The sequence below is a fragment of the Pseudopodoces humilis genome, chromosome 1 (assembly GCF_049639895.1).
Source record: "Pseudopodoces humilis isolate 2021_Gansu_Grassland_sample_001 chromosome 1, ASM4963989v1, whole genome shotgun sequence".
Taxonomy (NCBI): Eukaryota; Metazoa; Chordata; class Aves; order Passeriformes; family Paridae; genus Pseudopodoces; species Pseudopodoces humilis.
In genome coordinates this window covers 2,249,114-2,274,934 of record NC_142200.1, presented here as the reverse complement: position 1 = coordinate 2,274,934, position 25,821 = coordinate 2,249,114, and positions in this window count along the sequence as shown.

Here is a 25,821-nt window from a genome sequence, read left to right as displayed (position 1 = left end):
TTTTGACTGATGTCTGCATGGCAGTTCTGTGGTCAAAACAGGAAGCCAGCTGATCACACAAGGTCTTTGGAATCATTGGAATGAGCTCAAATAAAGTACATCCAAGCCAGAAACCTTGTCCAAACACTCCCCTGTAAGTGAAATCCATCTGACCTGGACAGATACCTTCAAGACAGGTGTCTCCATCTGAACAAATCACCCCAGGTTCTCTTCACTGAGACAAGTTCAGGGCATGATTTGTCTCACAAAATTCTGCAGACCTGTGACTTTACTGACTCTGGTGACTTGACATCTGCTATTACAGGAAGCCAGAAATCCTGTGCAGACATAGACACCTGAAGACAGGTAAGACAAATCCCACCTATACTTTCTCATGGTCAGGAGTAGAAGGAGACTGTGAAATTCTGTTGATTCAGGTCAGAAGAGGGTGGTGAGAAACTGAAACGGCTTCCCCAGAGAATTTTTGAATGACCCATCCCTTGCAGAGTTCAGATCCAGGATGGACCAGGCTTGGAGCAGCCTGGTCTAGTGGAAGGATTGGAATAAATTATCTTGAAGATCCCTTCCAACCCAAACCATTCTATGGTTCTATGATATAAGTGAAAACCTAAAACCGGTGGGTGTGGATATTGCTCCCTCAGCTATCATGCATGACATGGCTAAAACAATCCCCAGTGTAGGGGTTTTTGCAGGGACATCCTTCTCTCTGAAGACTCAGCTCATTACACTTTTCTATCCTAAAACCTGCCACCCTCACAGGCTGACTGAACTCAGCTGTGAGCCTAAGCCTGGACTATCTTAGGGCCTAGATACACAGCAGAACAGAAACAGCCCAGAGCTGTGAACTCGAGGGTTCATTGCTGCAGCTGTGGCTGCAGGCTCCTGAAAAATTACAGCCTAACCCACCTCATTTCTGCCACTGCTTCATTTCAGAGCCAGGTTTCACCTCATCCTTGTCCTACATGGCTTGTATCCCACGCTGTTAATCAGGCCCCGCTGTGCTCACCCCGTGGTTGATGGCAGAAGTGACCCATTTGGAGTAGCTGTCCTTTTCAGAGTGCTGCTGTGGTAGGGAGAATCTCACCAACATGACAGATTTTTTCACCCTGGACTAAACACATCTTCTGGCTAAAAATAAAAGGAAAGGGAAAAAAAAAATTAAAAAAGGAAGAAAGAGGGTTGGTTGGTTATTTCTTTTTCTCCACCTGACCAGCTGCCCAATGCTTTGCATTCTGAAAAGCTGTTGAGGAGGTCTCAGCTCATTACTTCTCATTTCTGTGCATGCTTCTGAGAGAAATGATCTCTTTGATCCTCTGCAGGTTGCCTGTCTTTTCCTCATGTGCCCTACACCTGAACTGTTTTTGTTTCATCCCTAATTCAGAATGCCAGGATAAGGCTGGGCCTTCAAGAGAAAGAAAAGCAGGGAAGAAAACAAATCCTATTTTTCAACTAGAGGGCTGTTTTTTTCCTCTGGCACACTAGAGTAAATCCATTATGGCTAGGACGGTGTGTTAGATAAAAGAAGAGCAGATGAGGAGTGAGGTGACAGAGGGTCTGATGTAGGAACATTTTCCTACCTGGGTTAGGGGGCTAATGGACTGTTGAGGGCCAGATCTCAGCTGGCACAATTTGTGTAGCTCCCCTGAAGTTAATGGAGTCAATGCTAAATTTCACCCCTTATGGACTAAAAAACCACTGAGCCTGAGGGTTTTTAAATGATGCTGCTCAGTGAGGTGGGGCCATAAATGTGTGTGGCAGGAGAAAGCTACAAGTTGTAATAAGCTCTCCATACCCTTCACCAAGGCTTTTCCCTCCTCTCAGGGAGTAAATTAATGAGCTCAGAATTCTGAGTTTTCCCCTCTGCTTGGAGTTTTTGCCACCCAGTCTCACAATTCAGATCAGGTCCCCCCAGGCCCACAGGGTGAAGCTGAGTTACACCAGCAGCAGGTTGGGCTCTCCTTGTTGGATCCTGGTGGGCTTCTCATGGGAATCATAAACGTGAAGAGGAGGAGGAGGAAGTAAAAATCACAAAAATAGCAGGAATTTGATTCAGTTTGGAGGTCTCTAAGTTGCCACTGATCAAATCCAAGTGCTTTCCTTGTGATAAAAAAGATTGCTTCCATCAATCTACAGGAAGGCTTCAAGATGAATCTCCCTCTTTCAGGTGTCTTCATCCTTTGGATCTGGGACAAAAACATTTTTAAGGTTACTTTTATACATCTTTCCTCTCCTTTCAGCTTCCTCCTTTGCCACAATCTGCAAGAGAAGGTCCAAACACAGATGCTGAGTTAATTTCAAAAGGCACCGCAACAGGGTTGTCTTTTTGTTCTCTCCATGTTTTGTCTCCCACTTTATTTTCCAGATCAATAGGAAGTTACCTCTGTCTTTATTGTTTCATATTAAAACTTGACCTACAGATAAGAATTAAAGCATGACAGGAATATGATGAAGTGTGAAGCCATAAGTGGCATTTGAAGTGTTCACCTTCCACAGCATCTGCTTTCCCTGGGTTTGGGCAATCACCCCATCCACAAGTGTTAAATATTTCAGTTCAGCACATTTTATGGTTGCTGAGGGATCAAGAAAAGACAAAAGCAGAGCGTCACTATTTGTTACATGATCACTTTTTAGAGGTGCAGGTCTCTGCCACTCACTAATACTGCTCTAGCAGCATGACTTTTGATCAGAGTTTATTTTCACTCTACACCTCACTGGTCACTATATTTCCAAATTTCTGACTCTGAGCTTGTGGACCACATGGGATCAAAATCACAGAATGGAAATCATCATATCAAAATTCTTGACACAGGTGTGCCCAGGGGTGGAGCCAGCAGTGGACACCAAGAAGGGACTGTGAATGCTCAGCCACACTCATGCCCAGCTTCAGATTTGACTCCTGCATCCTCTGTCTCTAAATCTAATTTTTAAATCTAAATCTAAATCTCAGCCAATCCTGCAGCTCCCTCTGCCCAGGGGACGAATCATTCCCTGTAATCCATGCAATGGGGAAAAACTTACGTGGGATGATTTTCTAATGAAAATAATATTTTGTATTTTTAACATCAAAATTTTCACATGACCATTTCTCACACCGATTTTTGCAACTAAAGCATTGTTTGTCTGTCAGCAAAAATTGAAGTGATGGTCCTTGCTTGCCAGCCTCCACAATATTTGTCATTTACATTTTTGCCTTCGGGCAGGGAGCTGGGCAGCAGGAGCCAAGACAAGAGTGGGAGGAGAAATCAGGTATGCAGGTATTCAGCCATGTGGGCAGGCAGCTGGTGAGCTAACATAGACCACTCTCTAAAATGCAATAACTTTGTAAATGCTTAAAACAGGAGAGGAAAATGCAACAAAAAAAAAAAAGGGGGGGGGGGGGAAGAGGCAAAAAAGGAAAAAAAAAACAGGAAAGAGGAAAAAAAAGAATGAGAGAAAAAAAAAGGAAAAAAGAAAAAGAAAAAATAAACAAAAGGAGAAAGGAAAAAAGGAAAAGCAAAAGGAAAGAAAATGGAAAAGAAATAGAAATAGAAAAAGAAAATCAAAAGGAATAGAAAGAAAAATTAAAATAAAGGAGGAAAGGAAAAGAGGAAAAGCCAATTAGGTTCCATTATTTGTTAATCTGCAGGATGAAGCATCTTTCTGGAGAAGGGATTTCCTATTTTCAGTGATTTCTTCTTTTTGGCGGCCACTTCTGCCCATGCAACCATCGTTGTGTCCTCTGCATCCTCCTGGGTTATTCATGGCCCCACTTTCACTTCAGCCTGGAATTTAAACCTCCTGATTGATTTCTGGCATCAATCCTGGCCCCACAACTCTTTGGTCATGTTTTGGGGCAGACAGAAGTTGTTTTCCAGCCTCTCAGCTGGTTCAGAAAATCCTGTATCTCAGTGTGGCTTTCACACTGGCTTTTCAGTTATATTTTCCTTTGAAGTGTGGTCATCCATCCAAGGAAACTGATTTTGCTCCACTTTTTCTGGACAAGAAAAAGCAGAGATGCTACAGAACCATTCAGTCACCCCAAGGAAAGGAGCTGTGCACAGGGATTATTTTTTCCCAGTTTGGACCTGTGATTTACCTGCAAAAGGCAAAACTTCAATTTCTTTGCATCATCCTGAGAAACAGCAAGGTGAAATCTACCCCAGGCTTTTGCTCACTTCAGCCCCTAATCAATCTTAGCAGCCATTTATTGCTCCATATTTTAACAAGCAAAAAAAGATTATGCCTTAATTATTTCCTCACATGCCTCTGAGAGTTTCAGGAATAAGGTAAACAGAGGGCCAGTACAAATAATCAGTAAAATGAAAATTAAGACATCAATTTCCTCTTCTGTGATCTAGTAGTTTAAACCCTGTGTCTTTTTCCAGCTTCATGATGGTCGTACATCTTTGTTTCCCTGTGTGATGGGTGAACAAGGCTCCCAATGGAAGGGGAAGTGATGTGCAAAGGTGGCTGCTTCTCCTGACTGTTGTGGAATCCTGCCTTACAGTAGATGCCTAATTATTGGAATTACCTGCAGAAAATCTGCTCTTAAAGCTGAATTTCACTCTTTTATATTTTTTCCCCGTGTAACTCACATATGAAAAGATGTTTTGAATCCCCTACACTGATATTTCTTTACAGGGCGACTGGGAAGTCACGGCCCTAAAAATTTGGAAATATTGCTGTGAATTTATCCCAGTGTTCAGCTGTTTCAGATTTACTGCCATATGTTGGCCTTTAGTGCAGCTCCCCCCGTCCCCCACGTTGTTAGCAGCCTCAGGTGTGCAGAATGGCCCCACGAATCCGTGAATGTGATAAATGTTATCCATTACCGGCAAGATTGTTCTGCGTCTCACTGCAGTTGGTTTCACGACAGAAATGCTTCCAGTAAAGAAGGCCTTTTATTTATTTATTCCAGGAGTTTCTGTGATTTCACAATTTCTCTGTCCAGAGCACTTTTCATTAGTTATTGGTTATTATAAAAGTTATCCAGTGCTGTTTTCAAATTAAATCCATTGTCTGCTCTCCTTGGGGACCTCACCAGGAAGAAGACTTGTGATGTGTGTTTAAAACCCTTCAGCTTGGCCAAGTGGGTGCAGACCAGGAGAGCAGAGGGAGCCCCTGATCCTTCAAGCCCTTCTCCCACACTGTCTCCTGGAGAAAGAACCATGTGCAAGGAATGACCTTCGAGGGGCTGAGGTAGTTGCTAGAGTTCCTAGAGTTTGTAGAGAGAGAATAAGTCATGTCAGGGACCATAATTATTATTTTTCAGTGTCCTCCAGCCTTCCCTGCACTGGTTAATATATCAGTGTATCATCAACTCTCCCATCGTCCTGAGGTGCTGCAGAGCTGCTTCAAAATCCACCAGCTACTGTTCCCCTTTGAAAGTCACTCTGCTATAAAAGTAAAAGCATCTCTCTGATCTCAAAAGCTGCTCTGAAATTCTCAAAGCCCCTTATGGCAAAAGCAATCATGTTTTAAATGCAGGTAAGTACCAGCTCTGGCTGAAATTCCAATGATCAATGATGGAAGGTGCGGGAAGGTGCGGGAAGGTGCGGGAAGGGAAGGTGCGGGAAGGTGCGGGAAGGGAAGGTGCGGGAAGGGAAGGTGCGGGAAGGGAAGGTGCGGGAAGGGAAGGGAAGGTGCGGGAAGGGAAGGTGCGGGAAGGGAAGGGAAGGTGCGGGAAGGGAAGGGAAGGTGCGGGAAGGGAAGGGAAGGTGCGGGAAGGGAAGGGAAGGTGCGGGAAGGGAAGGGAAGGTGCGGGAAGGGAAGGTGCGGGAAGGGAAGGTGCGGGAAGACTCAATCATAAAATCTCCCAGTGACTTTTCCTTGCCCTAATCACAGTCACTCTCACCTGAAGTAGCGAGGAAGCCTAAAACCCTTGTGAGAGAGATATGAAGATGTGTTTGTTCTGTAAAGGAAAGGACCTAAGAATTTTTAGCAAGGAAAGTACTGATGAACCCATGAATCATAGAATCATAAAATCTTAGAATGATTTGGGTTGGAAAGACCATAAAGATCATCTTGTTCCAAAGACCAATTTTAAATGTTAATGATCCTTCTGCAGGTTCATTCATGGCTGTTCTAGACTTAGTGGTGGCACATCTTGTCCCTTTTCTAGTGATGTGGTTAGTCCACATTCATCTAATTTTATTTTCAAGGCTGAAAAAGCTGTAGGATCCCTGCTGTGGGTTGGACGAATTTATCTCACATGGATTTCCATCTCGCAGAAGCTCATCCATGTGTGATGAACTCTGCAGAGAAAAACCCAAAGTTTGGAGGGGTCTGCTCTAGGACCTGTTTGGGGGTGCAGCATTTTCAGGTTATTTTCACTTCAGGATCCCACCACCATGCTGAGGGTGCTCTTGAGCTCAGCAAAGCAGGTGGTGCTTTTAATTGGATTAGTGCTGTTCCAGGAGGTGCTGTGATTACACACTGCCAAGAAATCACATCCTACCTGCTTCACTTTTCACAGGCATTTCATTTCTCCACAGAATTTCTGCCTGGCACTGATTTTGGGTGTTGTTCTGTGTTGCTAAACATCTGCTCTGTCCTACATCTAAGAGGGCCTCCATCCATTCTTGAAAAAAAAACCCCTGAATCAGAAGAGGGTGTTTTATTCACCCAGTGTGAAACATTGTTTGTGTCTGCAGGGGTCACTTAGAGAGGTCTCTCCGAAAATGTCTGAACAGGTATTGCTCCTTTTCCTCCTCTGTTTCTGTAGCAGCAAGGATTCACACCCATTCCCATCACATTTTCTGCCATTCAGTGGGCACTGTGGTTCTGCCTGCGTGAGTCCTTCTGCAGAGCGACGGAGAGGAGCACAGGAAAGCTGCTGTGTCTTCTGTCAGATGGAGTTTGGTAAATAAGTGTAAATAAGGCTTGCAGAGCCGTCCACAAGTTTAAAAGGATCCAGCCAGAAATAGCAAGCTGGTAGGGCGAGCTCTGCTCAGCAACATCACCCTTGGCCATCGAGTTTCTGTTTGGTTTTTTTTTCTTTTCTTTTCGGTGACTGAAGAAAAAGCTGATGAAAGAAAATGTGCATAAAGGTCCAGGAAGCGACCTGGAAGTGAAAAAGCAAGAAGAAAGGCTCTGAAATGGCTGTATCTCAAACAGGGGCTGGGCAGCTTTCTTTACCCCTATATTTCCTTTTATCTGTGTGTAAGATGCCATTATTTTTGTTTGCAGCAGAGCAGGGAAGCTCATCTAACAGTCAGATCCATTGTGTGACATGTTTTTCATAAATGAATGACTGAGGACTTTTTTTTTTCTGTCACAGAGAGGGCTCCCAAAAATGGCTTGGCATAAACTCCTTCATCCTAAAGCTTTCCATGGAGATTTCTGGGAGGATGAGAGATCACTCTGGACATGTGCTGGATCAAGGGGGCTTTGATCCATGATCCCAGCTAATCCAAAACCTGGCCCCATCCCCATGGGCACAGTGTTATCCAGCAAGCAACAGACAAAGACACCTTTATATAGTGCTTAAAGAAAAATGAAGAACATTTTACAGTCTTCTTAGGCCTCTCAATAGGCAGGGATTTCTTTGAAGAGGCCAAATAGTTGTCAGAGTGAGTTTGCACTGAATTACAGAGTGTTTGAAATAGCTGGGACTGGAGAGGTTAACAGATACTCTCATTAAAATTCAGTCCTTTAAACTGAAATATCCTGAAATCTGCTGCACTTCACACCACATGAAAGTGGGTGTAACAGCAATGAAATAAGTTGGAGTTCTTCTCTGCTTAAAGTGTCGGGCAATTTGCAATGCAAGGTGCAATATTTTGGTGTGAAGACATCAACTGGCCTTTCCCAATGCAAACTGGGCAGAGATTTAAATTTACACTGGCAAAAGACCTGGTTCCAGGAGTTCAGCAGATGCCCAAGAACCACAGTGCTCCTAAAGAGTGACAGAAACCATCAGGGAGGGTAAAAACAAGCTTTGAGCATCCCCTTGGAACTCGGTTTCTTGGTTTCTGCCAGCCCCATGTATGTCTATTTATAATTGCAACTTCCCTCAGTTAATCATGTCAAAAGTGGCATTTTCACCTCTGGGAACTGTATCTGATGTAACAATCTTTGCAAAATTGTTAATCCCCAATGTCAACCCCCCAAGTAAACTGATTACGGTGCCAGCAGCACGAAATATGCTCAGACCTTCCATTAATGGCTGCACAAACCATGGCAAATTTTGAGCTGAATTTAGATGTATGAGAACATTCCTGGTACTTCAGGGAATAATATACACACAGCTTCAGACATCATGTGAGTGGGTAGCTGCTGAGCACAGGAGCCATCCACTAGTTGGTGGTAATTTGTGAACTAGAATTTTATCATTTACTCGTGTGGAAGCAGTCCATGCAGAAGCAGTAGGGCCAGGAAACTGGAATGCGTTAAAAAGAAATGACTGTCAAGGAATATTTTGCTCATGGTTGCCTTGCCTTTCCCACCAAAGGCTGCCCAGAAAGTTTCTCCTCTCATGGCACTGCAGACCAGCACGCATCAGATACAGGGCTCAGCATTCCCACTTTGTCAAGAAATAGAATTGACTGGAGATGTCAACCACAACCTGACTGCAGAAACCCCAGCAGTGCAAAGGACCATGTGGAGAAGCTGAAATAACTGTTAGATACCTGGAGATTTCAATTTGTTCCAGCCTTGGCCTTCCCCAGTCCACCTTGGCAGGGAGCAAGAGAGTATTTTGTGTGGGAAAAAAAAAAAATTAGCAGTTTCATGTTTCATCTCACAGGGGAAAAAAATGAAATAAAAAATTAAATAAAAAATTAAATAAAAAATTAAATAAAAAATTAAATAAAAAATTAAATAAAAAATTAAATGATAGATAGATAGATAGATAACCAGACAGGAAAAGATGTTATTTGAGTTTTACAGTGTCCTCGTTCTCAAGGTCAAACCTTTCTCCTGTGAGGACAAGGGCAGGGGGAACCTCTTCAGCTCCTACATGAGCCCATGTTCAGCTACCTGCAGTTCCGTCCTCCTGAAAAAATCACTCTGAGTCCTGCCCCTGGCTCATCTGTGCTGGTGCTGGCACTGATTTGGAGGTATCAGGACTTGGGAGTAAGCTGGGGAGCTCAGTAGTGTGATAGGGCAGAAGGAGCCCTATGATCCCGGTGATTTACACCTCCAGACCCTCCTGTATTCCTGGAGGGTGCTGAGGCCCTGGCACAAGGTTCCCAGAGCAGCTGTGGCTGCCCCTGGATCCCTGGAAGTGTCCAAGGCCAGGCTGGATGGGGCTTGGAGAAACCTGGGATAGCAGAAGGTGCCCTGTCCATGGCAGGAAGTTGGGACTCCATGATCTTTAAGGTCTCTTCCAACTCATTTTATGACTCTATGACATTCTTCTCAGGAGACAGCCCATCTGTTGCCTCCCAAATGTAGTTCAGGCAATACCTCCCTCCAAGAACTTCTCTCAGGTGATGGAATGGGTGGGGCTGCAGTATTGGTCCTTCCCTGGAAATGGTGAACTTGGAAGTGGAAGCACTGAAGCAGCACAAAGGCATCTGGGTGGAGTCATCAGCAACACACAGAGGTTGCTTTCCATCTGTTCATGTTTCAGGAAACCACACTGCATCCTTGAATAACTGTCCTTGCTGGTCCTCACTGCATGCTGCTCAATTGCTTTGGAGACAAAATATCAGTTTCTTAATGCCCCACCACCCCTCCTTCCCTTTTTTTTTTTGCTGCATGTGTTTGAAATTAAATTCAGATTTTAAATCACAGGATAATTTATCACCTTTTTTTCTAACAGGCAACCTCTCCCTGGTTAAACAGATGATTTACCTGTGGCTTCACCCCTCTGGGAATGAAAGTCTTCTGCACTGAATGGATGATTTGGGGAATCTTTTTTGGAAGCTGATGAGCAGTGGAGAAGTCCCCAGCTTATATGATTTAAAACTCAGTATCCACACCACATGAGTGAATTTTTACTTTTTCCAAAGATATTATGGACTGTCCCTGCTCTGTGCTGGGTTAGGACCTCATTATGGTCACTGTGGTCCAGGAAAGTGGCTTAAATCCCTGGAGGTATTTAAAACCTGCAGGTGTGACACCTGGGAACATGGCTTAGTGGTGAAATTGGCAGTGCTGGGGTTGGACTCAGTGATTTTAAAGATCTTTTCCAACCCAAATGATTCTTTGCTTTTGCCTTGTTATCAAATCCATTTCCTTTGGAGAAGACTGCATCCAGATTGCAACTCAAGAACCAGGACTGCAAAGTGACCTGAGAACTCAGTGTCACTGAGATTGATTGGACGTGTCCCTGATCCAAATACTCTGAAATGTGAGGGAAACCAAAGCAAAGGAGGAGGTAAGAACCAACAAAAGAGTTCTTATATACTCTGTGCAACAGAAACACGTAAAGAATCATAGAATTATTAAGGTTGGAAAAGACCTCAAAGATCTCCACCTGCCAAATCCAAATCAATGGGAAATTACCACAGTGGTGAATTCAAAAGCAGGCTCAGTCTTCCCATGAAAAACAGATGAATGTGATTCAGAGAACAAAACATTTCCACCATCCTGAGGCAAATAGAAAGGCAGCTCTGGGAGGCGAAGGAGGATGTAAATTAGTGCTAATTGTTCTGGTCTTTTATAGTCCAGGGCACCAGCCTGGACCAGCTTGGGACCAAAGGGAGCTGTCCCACAAATTAAAGCACAGCTGAATGCCTTTTGTGAGGACTCCTCCTGGGCTACCTTGGGCAGGTGATTCCAGTTTGCCCTGGGGAAATATTGCCAGTGGATCAGGTGGAACAAAGAGCAGCTGGTGGGAAAAGCACAGCTTTGAGAAATGGAAATGTGTCAAACATGTTTGGGACTTCACTCCCCAGGCTGCAAAGTGAGATTGAAAGAGGAGACACAAATAAACCTTTGCATTTAGCTGTCCTTGCTGCTGCTGGAATCTCCTGCTGCTTCTCTCAGACAGCCTCTGATGAGCCTTGGAGCTGTGCAAAGGTGTTTCTGCAGTGGGCACATCTGGTTCTGTACAATTTCACTCCTGCCTTGAGGAATTGGTGTTTGTTTTTATGATTTTTTTTTGCTGTCTTCTTCCATTTCCTCTCTTTTTAATATAGAAGAGACTCCCTTTTAAATATATTTAAGAAGAGATCAAGCAGAATATGGACATTTTTGCAATTGCATTTGCCTGCTTCAGAGGCAGCTTTGTGTTACAAATTAAACCCTACATGGAAGCTGGGCTTTGCCGGAAAAAATGGAAAAGTCAAGTCTGGTTATGCCCTGAGATTTACTGTGGGTGTACCAGAGCCTTTGTCTGCCCTCTCATCCAAGCCATGCTCATCCTCTGAGGCAGAAAAAGTTCCTTTTCCCCAGGGGGTGGGAGCAGAGCTGAGATAAATCAGGACCAGCTCTGGATGCTACTACTGGTCCAGGTTCGATGAAAAAAGCTGTGCAATTCCAGTGTGAGGTCCTAAAAAATGTCTGTGGTGGTTGTCTGTGCTTCTCTGTGTGCCTGAGATCCTCACTGGAGAGCTGACTGGATGCTACTCTACTCAGCAATTTTAGGGAACAAGGGAGATCGGAAGGAAGAAAATAAGCAGAGGATTTATTAGTGCATACAGAAAGAGGAGCGAGACCAGGAGAACCTCTGCCAGCTGGAAGTGGCTCTCCTGCACATCTTTCTGCATCACTTCTTCTCAGCATTCAACTTTATTGGCTTCTCAATATCTGCATAAAGTTTAGTGTTACATGAGACAGTGTTCAATATCCAGAAAATGAGACCAAAAATTAGCTCAAAACAACCCAAAACAACCCCTCAGCACTGAGGAACTTAATGAAATCAGGCACTTCTGTTCTTTTTTCTCACAGAATATTTTTTTATAAAACCCACCTGTATAAATACTACCAAAATTCTTAAATCTCTAATAGAAGGGAAACTGATACCAGCTATGTGTTTAGCAATCCTCTCAAATGATAACAACAGCCTTAATGACGTCAGGCCTATCTGCTGTAGTGAAAAGACATTAAAAAGCAATCACAGACAAAAGCAGATCTCTACCTAATGCTCTGTTCGCTGCCAGAGGGGAAGGCAGATTATTGTGATTCAGGGGTTTGCTGCGAGCAGGGCGAGGAAAGACAAACTGGAGGTGGGTTTACCACACATATTTTGGTTAAAACACCAGTGATGTGTGAGTCCTGACTCTCACCAAATGCATCTGTCAGCTAAAAACTTGCTGAAGAATTGCAGGCAGAGGAAAATCTCAGACAACTGTTGGGGCTTGGTCCTTCTCAGGCTTTTATTTCTCCTCCTGAATTTGCAGTGTAAGGATAATTAGCAAGATCTGCACTGTTCTGCTGCTTCTCCCTCAGTGTGAAAATCAATGTTTCCGGCCTGAGGATAAGGAATAGCACATGCCACATATGCTTAGGCAGGATCTGTGTGCTCTTTAGTTCTCCTAATGAGAAGCAGGATGTATCTAGAGTCAGATTGAAGAGGATCCAAACCCAGCGAGTGTAAATAAGCGACGTCAAATATGCAGGAATAATAATGATGTAATTAAAAAAAAAAAAAAAGGAAAAAAAATCACCACAAGTGGAGTGTTTATTCACAAAAGCAAAAATATTTGTAAATCAATTTTTAATGACACAACCAATGTGAGTATTAGGAGAAGAGTCTTTTATATTTGCATGATTGAATAAATGTATCAGCATGTATAGTGAGGCAGGAGAGTTATTGAGACTCAGCTTTATGAGAAATTCAGTAGTTCTGATATTTTTTTTCATTGCAATCTGTAATATAATGCTATATTTTGATTTTTGCCTCTAGTGCATTTAAAAAAGCATCACATTTTTTGGCCAATGAGGATATATCACTGAAATTATTCCAACATTTATTTTTGTTTGACTTCTTGTATTTCATTTTTACTAGACAAATCTGTAGAATATGGAATTATAATAAGAAAGTGAATACAAAATTAAATGTGAAGATAAATGCTGAATAAAAAAGAACATAATAAATAAGCTTCTAACATAAAATAAATCAGAATAAACAATGTATCCTAAATACATATTTCAAATGAAATAACTCTACCAACAAAACACTGAAATATATTATGTAAAAGCTGGTTTTAAGCAAAGTCAAAATGAAATCAGTGCATTCCTCAGGAAGGCTGAGATTTTGATGACTTCGCAAATCATGATGGAAAATGTTTTGCCAAAACCCTGCAGAACCAAGCTAATATATTTTGAAAAGCATATGCTGAGAAGCGGTTTGGGATGACATGCTCGGGCCGAGTGGATAACAAGACTATTTCCAGCTAATTTCAGATGGGAAAGCAGATGGGGCTGTTTCTTGCTGTTAGACTTCTGTGGTCACAGTCTCTCAAGGGCTGAACTTAAACATCTGAGTCCTTGTGATTATTATTATTATCAGAAGTAAAGATACTATGGCCAGGTCTGCATTCACAACTTAAATCCCACTGTGCAAAGTGCAGGAAGGTTTTATCCTTGCCTGAAACATCTGCAACCCATCAGAACTTCGGGTGTCACATATGTGGTGCATCCAGAGCTGGGGTTTTCTTGGAAATGCGAGGAAGTTTTGCATTTTGGAAGTTCCCAGGGTGTCCAAGGGATCTGAACAGGGTTGCAGGGGTGACAAAGGACCTATGGAAGACCTCTTCTCCTCTGGATTATCATCAGCACCTGAAGGGTTTGAGCACGTCCAAGCAGAGGTGATGAAATCCCATTTCAGGCATTTGGGATGTGGGTCTGGCTGTGAGTGAGAGGGCAAGGCTCCACACACAGCCAACAGGGGTTCTGTGCAAGCTCCTCAGTGGCCTGAGCTGTTGCAGGCAGCTGTAGGAACCATTCGTCCCCACACTCCAAGTCCTGCATGGGGAACACGAGGTGATTCACTCACATTGAAATGTTGAGTGGTTTGGGTTGGAAGTGACCTTCAAAGATCATCCTGTCCAACTTCCATGAGATAAGCACGGACATTTCCCACTATCCCAGGTTGTTCCTAACCCCATCCAACCTGGCCTTGAACACTTGCAGGGATGGGGCAGCCACAGCTCCTCTGAGCAACCTGTGCCAGGGCCTCACCACCCTCACAGTCAATAATTTATTCCTAATATCTGATAATCTAAACCTACTCTCCTTCAGTAGAAAGACATTCCCCTTTCTCATATCCCTGCATACCCATGTCCCTCTCCAGCTCTCTTGGAGCCTCTTCAGGCACTTGAAGGGGGTCTAAATTTTCCCTGGAACCATCTGTTCTCCAGGCTAACAATCCCAAGTCTCTCAGCCTGTGAGAACCATATGAGAGATGCTCCATCCCTCTGATCACATTTGTGGCTTCATTTAGATTCACTCCAAGAGCTCCACAACCCTTTTATTTTGGAATGCAACACTCCTAGCTGAGTAGAAGGGCAGAATTCCCTCCCTCAATCTGCTGCCCACATCGCTTTTGATTCAGTCCAGGTTACTATTCTCTTTCTGGACTGAAAGACCACGTTACCAGCTCATGTCCAGTGTTTCATCCACAAGTGTCTCCAGATCCTTTTTTTCCTGGACTGGTCTCAAGCAATTAATTTATAGCCTATGTTCACACTGAGGATTGCCCTGACCTGGGTACAGGACTTTGCATTTGGCCTCGCTGTATTTCCTGAGGTTTGTCATGGACCCACCTCTGTGTTCCTGACACCTCTATTCAGGATGACAGCTTTCACCCTGAGATTTTCTGGAATGCTGATCAGATGTTTATCTGGATCTGGGACTTGAGATAGCTCAGCCAGGAATGATTCCAGAGCAGACAGCACATGACCTCTTGGGGTGGCCTCTTCCATATGACACCACAAAAAATGCTACCATGGGGTGATTAGAACCAATGGCCGCCTGGAAGATTTCAAGCTTTGAAATGATGCTTTTGTTTTAATTCCTCCTTTCCCCTGAGATGTGCTGAGAGAATCCTTCTGAGGGAGTGGGCTACACAGTTCACTGCCTGCAGCTGGGGGGATCACACCAGCCAGTCCCACTGCAGCTTTAACTGACTCAAAACCATTTAACTGCACTTCAAAATGGAGTGACAGGCAGCTAAACCTCTGGATACATTTCAGAAATGGGTTTTTACCTTGATTTTAATTTTTAACATGATCACACTGCAACTGTCCATCTGTCTTAGCTGACTGTCAGTCTTGCTTCCCTCTCCTAGAACTGTTTCCATCTGCTTGCCAGTTTCAATGAGACTGAAAGAATTACTCAAATCCCCAAGAATTTGTTCTAGGAATGAACAGAAGACTTCATCTGTTGCCCTCAGGAAGGCAGGGTTTCAGCATGAAAACCAGAATAACCCATTCTTCTTGCCCTGGTGGCACATCACTCACTGTGTGTCTTTGCTGAGGGTATTGCTGCTTCTTCTGCTTCCTGATAAACTGACCATGAGGGACTGGAGACAGTGTGGATGGGAGTTCAGGGGTTCTGAGGATGAACTGGAGGGATTTGAGGAGTTTGAGGATTGTGGAGGCCTGGAGATGTAGGGATCTGCTGAGCTGATGCATTGCCAGACTCAGGACTTGGGAAGGTCCTTCTTGTATCTCAGCAGGAGGAGATGGTTCTGTACATGAGAGGAAAGCTATGAATGTGGTGGCAGGATTGTTTACAAAATATTGTGCACATATCTCTGTAGAAAATCTGTATTCTTTTAATTCTGCTGCTATGAATATTTGGGTGGCCGATAATCAAGAACATTCATTGTTCCCTTCTCAGAACTGAACCCTGTGTTGACTGTGGCAGCCTCTCCAAAGGGATGTCCCTGCTGGTTTTCCTTTGATGTTCATTTGTGCATCTAATGGGAGCATTTTCCTAATCAATGCTGGTAGATTCCTGTTTAATTAATATTGATGAGTTGGAGAAAGAACAGAATGGGCCTCTGGTAACATTCCCCCATGGCTGAGTGCTTGAGGGGAAAAAGGCAGAACTGCAAATCAGAAATCATCATCAAGGATATACAATGAAAACCTTCAGCTCTACCCTGTTTCCATCCAAAAAAGAGGAAAAACAATCCAGAGTCATCATGTGAAAATGGTAAAGATACATTACTAAGCCAGAAATACTGAGAAAAAATAGGAATTGTAAGGTTGAGTGAATCTGTATGACTCAGATGATGCTTCACTTTATTCCTGACTATCCCCTGACGTGCTCTGGTACCAGTGAAAGCTCTGCTGGGTAATTGGTGCTGGGTTATATTCCTGTCTCTGGAACATGGACACCCCTGGACACCAAGATACAGGTGGCTTCAGCAGCCTTTGGTGAGCTGCCCATGTACAAAATGCTTTAAAGCAGAAATAAATCCTGCCCAGAGCGCTCTTTCTGATAGGAAAACTTCATGTCAGAACTTCCCAATCTCTCCATAGCACAAGACTGGTAAAATAACACAGATTTTCCCAGCTGGCTTCACAAAGAGGAGATCTGGCAATGTCTCATGGACAGAATAGATATGTTCAAATGAAACCACCCTGACAAACAACATCCTTCTTAAAATTTAAATTAACTGCTTTTCCCCGCCTAATAATACCAGTCACAGAGCCAAATTCTTATCTGTGCTCTCCCTTTGTTTCTTTTGTTTATTTAATCTAATTTAATTTAATCAACCATTTGTTTTTGGAGCTGTGTGTATGAATCCATTAAAGTACTGAGTGCTATTTTGGAAATAGAGATTTGCTGTCCTTTTTTTGCCTCTTTTTCCCTCTGGTTTGCCCTGCTCCTAACGAGGTGCAAAGTTGACAGTTGAGAAGATTCATTTTCATGTGTCTTCTAGGCAGGCAGTCCAGTCTGCTGCATGAAGACTGTTCAAAAATTAATTGAGGGCTTCAGGATTTGCCTTGATGCGAAGTAAGGGTCATCCAGTGACCTAAGGAATTGTATTCCCCAGGGGAAAAAAATAATTATAGGAAGGAAGGGTTTATGTCCTGTGCCCAGAGCTGAGCTACCTTTCCTGGGAATCAGATTTTCTCTCCAGATTTTTATGGCTACAACACCACTGAAAACAGTCTGATAAAGACAGATCTGCTTGAGCACTGTGAGCAAAATCACAAAATCATCAAATATAGAATGGTCTGGCTTGGAAAGGACCTTAAAGATCATCTTGCTCCAACCCCCTGCCATGGGCAGGGATATCTTCCAGCTTACCCAGAGCCCCATCCAGACTGGCCTTGAACATTTTCAGAACGAGCAGTCCACAACATCTGGGAACCTGCGCCAGAGCCTCACCAAAATCAAAGGCTGTTATTCTGACTGATGATGAGTGGAGCCTGGGAAGAGCTAAAGAGGAGATTCCAGGGAAAGAAACAAACTGGAAAGAAGAACAACCATGGGCAGAGGGCTGAAGGGATAGCCCTGCATTATCAGGCTTGTCTCTGCTCTTTGGAGGGGTGGGAGATGTGGGGATAGCAAACGGAGGGGCTGGAAGCGAGGGTCTTTGGCCAAGCTGTTGGATTCTCCCTCAGCAGTGCCCACTTTTCATAGTTCTGGCACAGAGGAAAAAAAGTGTGTTCAGGGATGCCTGATCATTCCTGATTCTCCTGCAGGGAGGATAGAGGGGCACAGCTGTGCGTGCAGAGAGGGAGGCTGGACCTCAGCAGCAGGAGGGAAGGGGAAAACATTTAGGATGTCTGTGCTGAGCACCGCACCCTGCCAGCTGCTGCACCCAGAGCTGCCCCTGCTCTGCACCATCATCTGGGGGCTCAGGATGACTGCAGGACAGAGCAGGACAGTGCTGGGAGTGAGTTTTACACCAGTCAGGCCGCTGGGTAGCACCAGGTGAGAGTCATGAGGAGGAGTCTCTTATTCAATGTAGGACTTGACAGGTCTGAGGACCTGGAGCGCTCCCCAGCCACAGCCTAACCCAGGTCCTGTCAGCTGGCCCAAAGTGAAAAATTTGGTAGGTTTGGCTGGGTATCAATGAAACAAATGAAGCTTATCAGAAACTCAAAGGTCAGAGCTTGTCACTTAACAAAATTAGGTGGGAATTACTTGTGAGCACCACAACAGAAGCTGCTTGATGAGATACAAAAGAAATTATTTACAGTGCTTACAGTGTTTTCCTTGTCTAAGCTCAGGACAATCATCTCCATCACCCTTTTAAATTTGGGGGGGCATCTAAACACAGTACCCTAAGGGGCTGGTACTAGTGGGACTTTATTATATAACCATTAATTAACATTTTAATCTCTTTTTAACAATTCCAAAACATAACTGATTCAAACCATCTACAAGCATATATTTTCATAGTAGTATTTATTGCAATTTAATCATCCCAGGGTTCTCAGACCTGCATCGTGTTTCTGCCAAGTGCTACGAGTGACGCAGCAAAATCTCAGCAGGCGTTTGCTCTGTGTGCATTATTCTTCACCTTCCTGCAGAAGTTATCAGGCTGTGCAGCTGGACACAGTGCCCCTACAGCAACCCCATTATCCTTCCCCATTATGTCTGGTAAGAAAGAAGCAGAGGAGCCTTAGGGATAAGAGGGAAAAGGTGTAAGGGGCAAAGAACCTTTGTGACAGAAGCTTCTTTCTGCTCTTTCATTTCCCCACTCCCTGCCTGACTCCCCTGTGGTGCAACCTCAAAAGAGATGAGATGTCCCTGCTCTATTTTCAAAGCTTTTCACTTCAAGGTCTCAGGCTGCAGCAGCTGTTGGTCATCCCCAGGCCTTTTAGTCAGGACAGGGACACGGGGAGTAGGGATAAACAGGGATGGAGATGGCAAGGACCAGCTGGGGAGCTTTGAGAAGAGCAGTTCAGGAAGGGAATGTGACCTGGAAGGACAGACCATGAGTTTTAAGGTGAAGCAGACAGGGAGGGGAGAGAGGATTTGTTTAAAGGTTCAAGAGGACTAGATGGGGTGGGGTAAATGGAAGGGAAAGAGGAGAAAACATGTAGGACAAATGGAGTCATGGGAGAGGGGCTTCTCTGGAACCTCTGTACCTCCAGGGGACTTCACCCTCCCCCCTCATATACCCTGTTTTTTTCCACTGAAAATCCTGTAGCTCATTCTGGAAAGTTATTCCTCCACCAAAGGGTTCTTGCAGTATGTCGTTTTCTTGTACTTTGGTGTTTTGTCTGAGCTTAATCTACATGGATACTGTCCTTGGAAAAAAGACAAGGAGAACAGGAGCTCTAAGCAAAATAAATGTGGGACCACAAATGAGACACAAAGGAAGATGGAGTCCACATCTCCTCTGGATTCCTCAGTACAGTCTGTCCCTCTGCCTGTTTGTCATTTATAGAAATCCCTGGAAAATTCCTGAAGCTGTGGCTGCCCCATCCCTGGAAGTGTCCCGGGTCAGGTTGGACAGGGTTTGGAGCAACCTGGGATAGTGGAAGGTGTCCCTGTCCATGGCAGGGAGTGGGACTGGATGGTCTTTAAGGTGTCTTCCAACCCAAACCATCCTTTGTATCTATGATTCTCTTCCAAATTAGACTAAACCCAGCATTTAGGAGATGGCCAAATTCACCTTTAAAGGTATATTGGGTGCAACAACATTTCAATCCTGCTATGATTAATTACAGCAGAGATGTGTTCAGGTGGTCCCCAGTGACCAGTCAAAAAGGCACTTGACAAAAATCACTTGTAATATGTGTTCATTTTAGTTAATGAGGCCCAGCTCTGATTAAATGCATAGAGAGGAAAGCTCTGTTAATAATGAATTCATTCCTTATCATATGAGAAAAGTAAGAATTTATAACACTTGCTCACTATTTCTGGAGGATTTAAAAAAAGTCACAACACTTGAAATGGTCCCAAGTCCTGTTTCAGGAATGTGAATGAAGTATTTCATTTTCCTAAAGCAGGAACATGCAGTACTTAGCATTTCCAATCGGAGTTTATTTTAGTCTAATTTATTTTCAACAGCTTTCCCCTCATCTTGAGTGCTCTGAGAAGAGTTAAAGATAATACATTACCATTAGAGACAAGAGATAAAACAACATCAGCAAAAAAAAAAAAAAAGAAAAAGAAAATATGTGCACATTGAATCAATTCCCTCAGTGAGCTGAGATTTCAGCCAGAGGAATCAGAGCAGGAGAGCTGGAGGCTCCAGGTGTCTGAGGTGTGTTCTCCTTGGCACAGGGATGGGCACGTGGTGGAAATTAAATTTATATTTTGGTGTCACCATGCAGAAGCTGAAGATCCTTTCACAAGTTAAGGGTTCAAAAGCTCCGTTCAAATCTTCGGTATTTAGGGCAGCTCCTTTTTTTATCCGTGTCTGACTAAAAGGAAGATAAAACAAAGAAAGAAAATATGTTTTCTATGGCTTTTGTTTTGTGGGGGTCTTTTAATCTGATAGAGATTAATTTAAAAATTTCACATAATTATCTGTAAGGAACAGATCAGATCCAGACAAACTCTGTCTAAAAAGGATGTTGTGGGCTGCTGGTCACAGTCACATTTGAGACTTTAGTAGCCTTCCTATTTTAGAGTCTCATTTTTAGTGAAAGAGCTGGAGCTGATATTCAGATTCAGTCTCAGAGTTTCTCTGTATCCTTCTGTCTGGCCCTGTCTCTTATTTTTCTTTTCTTAGCAGCTGTTTTTGTGGAAATACTTAAAAAAAAATCGACAGCATCCTTCTTTGGTTATTTGCTGTTCCTCCTGGAGGACTGCTCACACTCCAAAGCTGATTATGATAAATGTTCCTGGTGTAACTAATTTACCTGTTACGTCTGCAAATTGTCAGCTTCTATCAGCTTGAAATCCAGAAGTTTGGCCTACTCCTTGTAAATGTTTTGTTCTCCCGTGTCTTGCTTTTATAACTCTTCCAGGATTGCCTGAGCAGCCTGGCAGTGAGAATCACAGTGGGGTTTGGGTTGGAAGGGACATTAAAAATCAGGCAGCTCCAAGCCCTGCCAAAAGTGGAGACACATTCCCTGTCCAGGAAGAAACCTCATATTGTGCTTCCTCAAACATTCTAAGATTTCTCTTCTGGCACAACCATTTACATGCAAACACTCTGACCACTCACTGGTCCCTTATGTTGGCTGATATTATTTGTCCCTTATTTCTCTGGTTTTTGGAATAATTATTTTTCTACTTGTGCTTCCTCCTTTCCCATTTGACTGAGCTCAGCAGCGATGACTGTTCTAACACAAAACCCCTCTCCATAAATTGCGTTTTTGAAGACTCGCTCTCCAAAACTCCTCAGCAAGGACCAAAGGCTGCTTACTCACAGTGCTTGTTGGAGGTGTTTGAATAGATTCAGCTTCTTCCTGCTCTTTAAAGACTCTGCAAGCGAAGCAAAGAACAAGCAGTCCAGGGTTAATGGTGGGATAACAACTTCTGGGTTGCCTTAATATGATTAATAGTCAGAGACAAGGATTTGTCAAGGCAACAGGAATACATCAAGGTTAAGGACTGTGGAGCAGCTTTTAGTGTGAGTTATTTGAGCTCATTTCTGCTTCTCCTGCCCTGTCCTGGGTGCTTCATCTGTATTGCAGAAGTCGGTGCAAACGTAATCCAATGAGCTGGCCTTGATTCAGGTCATTTCAGGTTGGTACCTGTGCTAAAAACAGAGATAAATGGACATCCTCATATGCTTCCCATCCACCTAAACGTTTCTACCTAAACAAGACCAGGTCCCTGCATGCCTCTCTGGAGTGAGGTATCTCTTCCATGGGCTGCAGGGGGAGATAAGGACAATCAGGCTCCAAACCTCAAATTGAAATTAAGGCTTTCAGATTTCGCCAGAGTTTTCTTTGCAAAGTGACTCATAGCAGAGAATAGAAGTTCTTAAATCATCGCTGTCTAAAAGGCATGGTATGGAAATGCATTTTGAGACTGAAAGCTCCAGCAAACATTTCCATCTCACAGAAATGGGTGATATTCTAGGCAGGAATTCATGGTGTTTGCTAGTGAGCTGTTCATGGAATCCTTGAATCATAGAGTCATGGAACCATGGAATCATAGAATTGCTTAGGTTGGAGAAGATCTTTAATGTCATCGAGTCCAACCATTAACCCAGCACTGCCAAGCCACCACTAAACCACATCCCCATCTACATTTCTTTTAAATCCCCCCAGGAATGGTGACTCCACCATTTCCTTGGGTAGTTCCAGAGCTTTTCCTGGAAAAGTCTGATTTTTACCTAGATTAGCTATACCCAGTACAACTTCCCTGGAAGAAATGTTCAGCAAGAAGTAAATCCAAGGTGGGAAGAAGTGTCCATCCAAGTATAAGTTTGTTTCTGCAATCATGCACTGCTGGTCCCCATTGGCCTGGTAAATTTTGGAGTGCTGGAGTTAAATAGAATTGAAGTTCTGTAGCAAACCATGGAGGAGACATGAGTCAGAAACTAAACTCAGCACAGAGGCCTTTTTCCACACTGCTGCATTCACTGGGGACAAAATACCTCTGCCAGCCACATCATGCTAACAGGGTAATCTCTTCTAGCACTGCTTTTAGGAACCCTCCAGCCTGTCCTTTGGGATTGGGTCTGGGGATTTATGGACATCTTGGAAACTGTGACTTTCAGAAGCCTGGTTCAACCCAGCTAATCCAACCCCTGTGCTTCAGTGCCACTGCTGTTACATCCACCACTGCTTTTTGAAAGATCAGGGTGAGGTGAACCGTGCTTGAGCAGAACCAGATTGTAGCAGAACTCATGAATTCAAACAACCTCTGAGTCCCACTGTCTCTCAGGCTGTGAGTTGGTCTGTGCTCACTTTAAACCCAGGAAGGATCCCAGTGCTCTCTCCAGGCTCTTTGGGGGATTTGGAGGAGCTCTCTCCTCCCTTGGAGGATCCCTGCCTTCCTGCACAGCAGAGCTGGGGTGGTGCGGAGCCATGCCAAGGCTGGTTTGTCCATCACCAGGACCACCCCGATGCTGTGTTAACAAGGCTTCTCTTTTCCTGCCATACTGAATCTCCCTCAAAGCCATGCACAGAAAACACCTCATTCCTACCCCACCTCCCTCACTCCACCCCCTTGGTAGCCATCAAAATGCTGTTTTGGTCACCAATCAGCAATTCTTGTTTTGGGCGAGAATAAACAATCCAACAAGAGGCTTAAATGCTTAAGTGCTCCAAACCCCTATGCTGTGCATGAGATGTTTGTGTGTCCTTTATTATTCCTGACTGCTTTTCCCCTCTCTTTGGTCCTCCCCCTTCGCTTTTCCACCCAGGCAGTTTGGTCCCTTTTGTACACAACATCCTTTCCCTTTCACAAATCCAGAAAGACCCAGTGGGAAGGCGGACACAGGAAATGCTGCAAGCAAGGAAAATGCCTCCCTGCCCTGTGATATTGAGCTGCCAGGGAGGAGAGGTATTTATTTTATCTTTTTTTAAGTGTGTGTGGGGTGTTTTCTGTTTCTTTCCTTTTCTTTTTAAAGCCCTCTTTTCCACATTTCCTTTCTTGTTGGTTTGAAAACAACTGACAACAAAACCTGCAAGCAGAGCTTTGTCTTCCCCCACTTCCCAATGCTTCCTTTACTTTCACAAGCATCACACACAAGCACTCGAAGAGGAAGGGGAAGGATTTCATCCTGTTTAGTCTCCTGCATTCACATGATGCCCACTGGGCTCCATGCAGAGAGCACTTCAACAGTCTTGTGTGGCTGAAATCATAATCACAGAATGTCCTAGGCTGGAAGGGACCTTAAAGCTCATCCAGTTCCAGCCCCCTGTCATGGGCAGGGACACCTTCTTCTATCCCAGGTTGCTCAAAACCTTATTCTGCCCTGGAACACTTCCAGGGATGGGGCAGCCACAGCTTCTCTGGACAACCTGTGCCAGGGCCTCCTCACCCTCAGAGGGAACAATTTGCTCTTAAACACACCATAAACAGTTCAGATGTTGCCTCTGAAAGGCTTTGAGGCTTCCCAGATGATCTCATTAGCAGTGCAGTTGCACTTTTGTGTTATCCCGGTATGATCCATGTATTGATTGGATCAACTTTTCTAACAAGGATTTCTCTTTAGGGAGGGTTGTGACATAAACTCATTGTTGCTCTCTTTGGGGCTGCTTTAAAAAGAGAGTCTGGGGTGAAGTCCAGCAAGAGAAAAGCCATTTTTGCTATGGGGAAACATGAAAAAAAAAAAAAAAAAGGAAAAAAAGGTTCAGGCAACTCCTCTTTACGGATTTTCCTCAGGCCCAGCTGCATGAAGGACAAGCCCTGGTCCAAAACCTTGACCAGCCGTGACACCACAGGGAGTCTGACCAGAACCCCACCCTTCTGCAGAGGTTAGATCCCAAACCTACAGGCTGGCAGCATTTCTCAGGCTGGTCAGAAATCAGAGTAAAAGCATTTCTGTCCATCTCAGAACTGTGTTTCAAATTAAAAAAAAAAGAAAACAAAAAAAAAACAACAACAAAATACTAATTCTAAAACCCAGTCTCCCACTCCCAGCTGCTGCCCCTATCACAGCATTTCAGGCCTTATATCTCAGATTTGATCTCTTTTGCTGGCTTTATTTTCTCCCTCCCCAGTCCTGCATTGTCCTGCCCCTCTCCCCCGACTCCCTTCCCAGAGATTGGTGATAACCATTGCCTAGGTAACAGCATCCTGCCTGGTGTGTTTGACTGCCTGCAATGGATGTGGGGGCATGTGCTGTGCCTGCATTCCCAGTGGGATAAGAAGTGGAGAGCCGAGTGCTGTGTGTGGGAGAGGAACTTCTTGTGCTGATTCTGACACCAGCAGAGGCAAGAAGGTCAGCTCCTTGCAGTCCTCTGTAGGGTTTGGGAGTGGCTGACAGGATTTATTGACATCTTGGTGAGAAGGCTGGGAAGGGAGAGACTTGGAGGACTTTTTGTCACCGTGCTCATCCAGGACATCCTTACGAAATGTTAGTTATGCATGGCTAAAGCTTTGATTATTCACAGGCCAGCTGGTGGGGAATCTGTCACTTCATTCCTACTCTGGGCTTCCTCTGGAACCAGCTGAAAATCCAGCAACGAAAAAAAAAACCAAAACCACGACAAGAGCCACCCATCAACAAAGATCAGGAGAAGGAGTACCAGCAATCCAGCAAATTATTCTAAGGAACATTTTTCTGCTGGATTAAGGGTTAATTCAGACCGAGAAAATGTCAAAAAGCCTGTGTGTGTCTCACCAAAGTTGTTCAAAGCATTAAATTAGGGAAGTTTGGAATTATTTCCACTAATGTGTGGACTGGAAGCCAGGTAACAAACTGCAAGTAGAAGGTCAGGCATAGCACAGAGGATGGAATAGAAACAGGACCCATGGAGGTTTTAATTATCTTAGTTATAAAGTCAGTTCTTAACGTATTCATGACTTCTTTTTTAAAGGTGCCTGAAGCACTGAGGGTTGAACCAACGAGCAGAGGAAGGAAAGTAGATGGGATGGTTCATAATTGAGAACTGGTGGCAGAAAAGTCTGAAATGATGCTGGATGTGAGGAGATACAGAGAAATAAATTCAAACGTGTCAATGTATTATAGAAGAGTCTAAGAAGCAATTCATGCTGAAAGAGGTCTGTAAAAAGAGGATGGACAGTGAAGCAGATGACAATTAGATCCCACAACTCAGAACCTGGGTCAGAGAAAAGGAGAAGGGAAAGGCACTTCTGCTTCCCTGACACCTTTCCATGAACCCGCTGCTTGCAGGTTTCCTTGGAAAGCTGTCAGTCAGTGGATTCACACTGCCAGACTCATCACATTATTGGAGAATGTCAGAGAATGATGGAATTATTTGGGTTAGAAGGGACCTTAAAGATCATCTCATTCCACCTCCTGCCATGGGCAGGGACACCTTCCACTGTCCCAGGTTGCTCCAAGCCCCGTCCAACCTGGCCTTGGACACTTCCAGGGATGGGGCAGGCACAGCTCCTCTGGGCCTCCCCACCCTCACAGCCAAGAATTTCTTCCTTAAT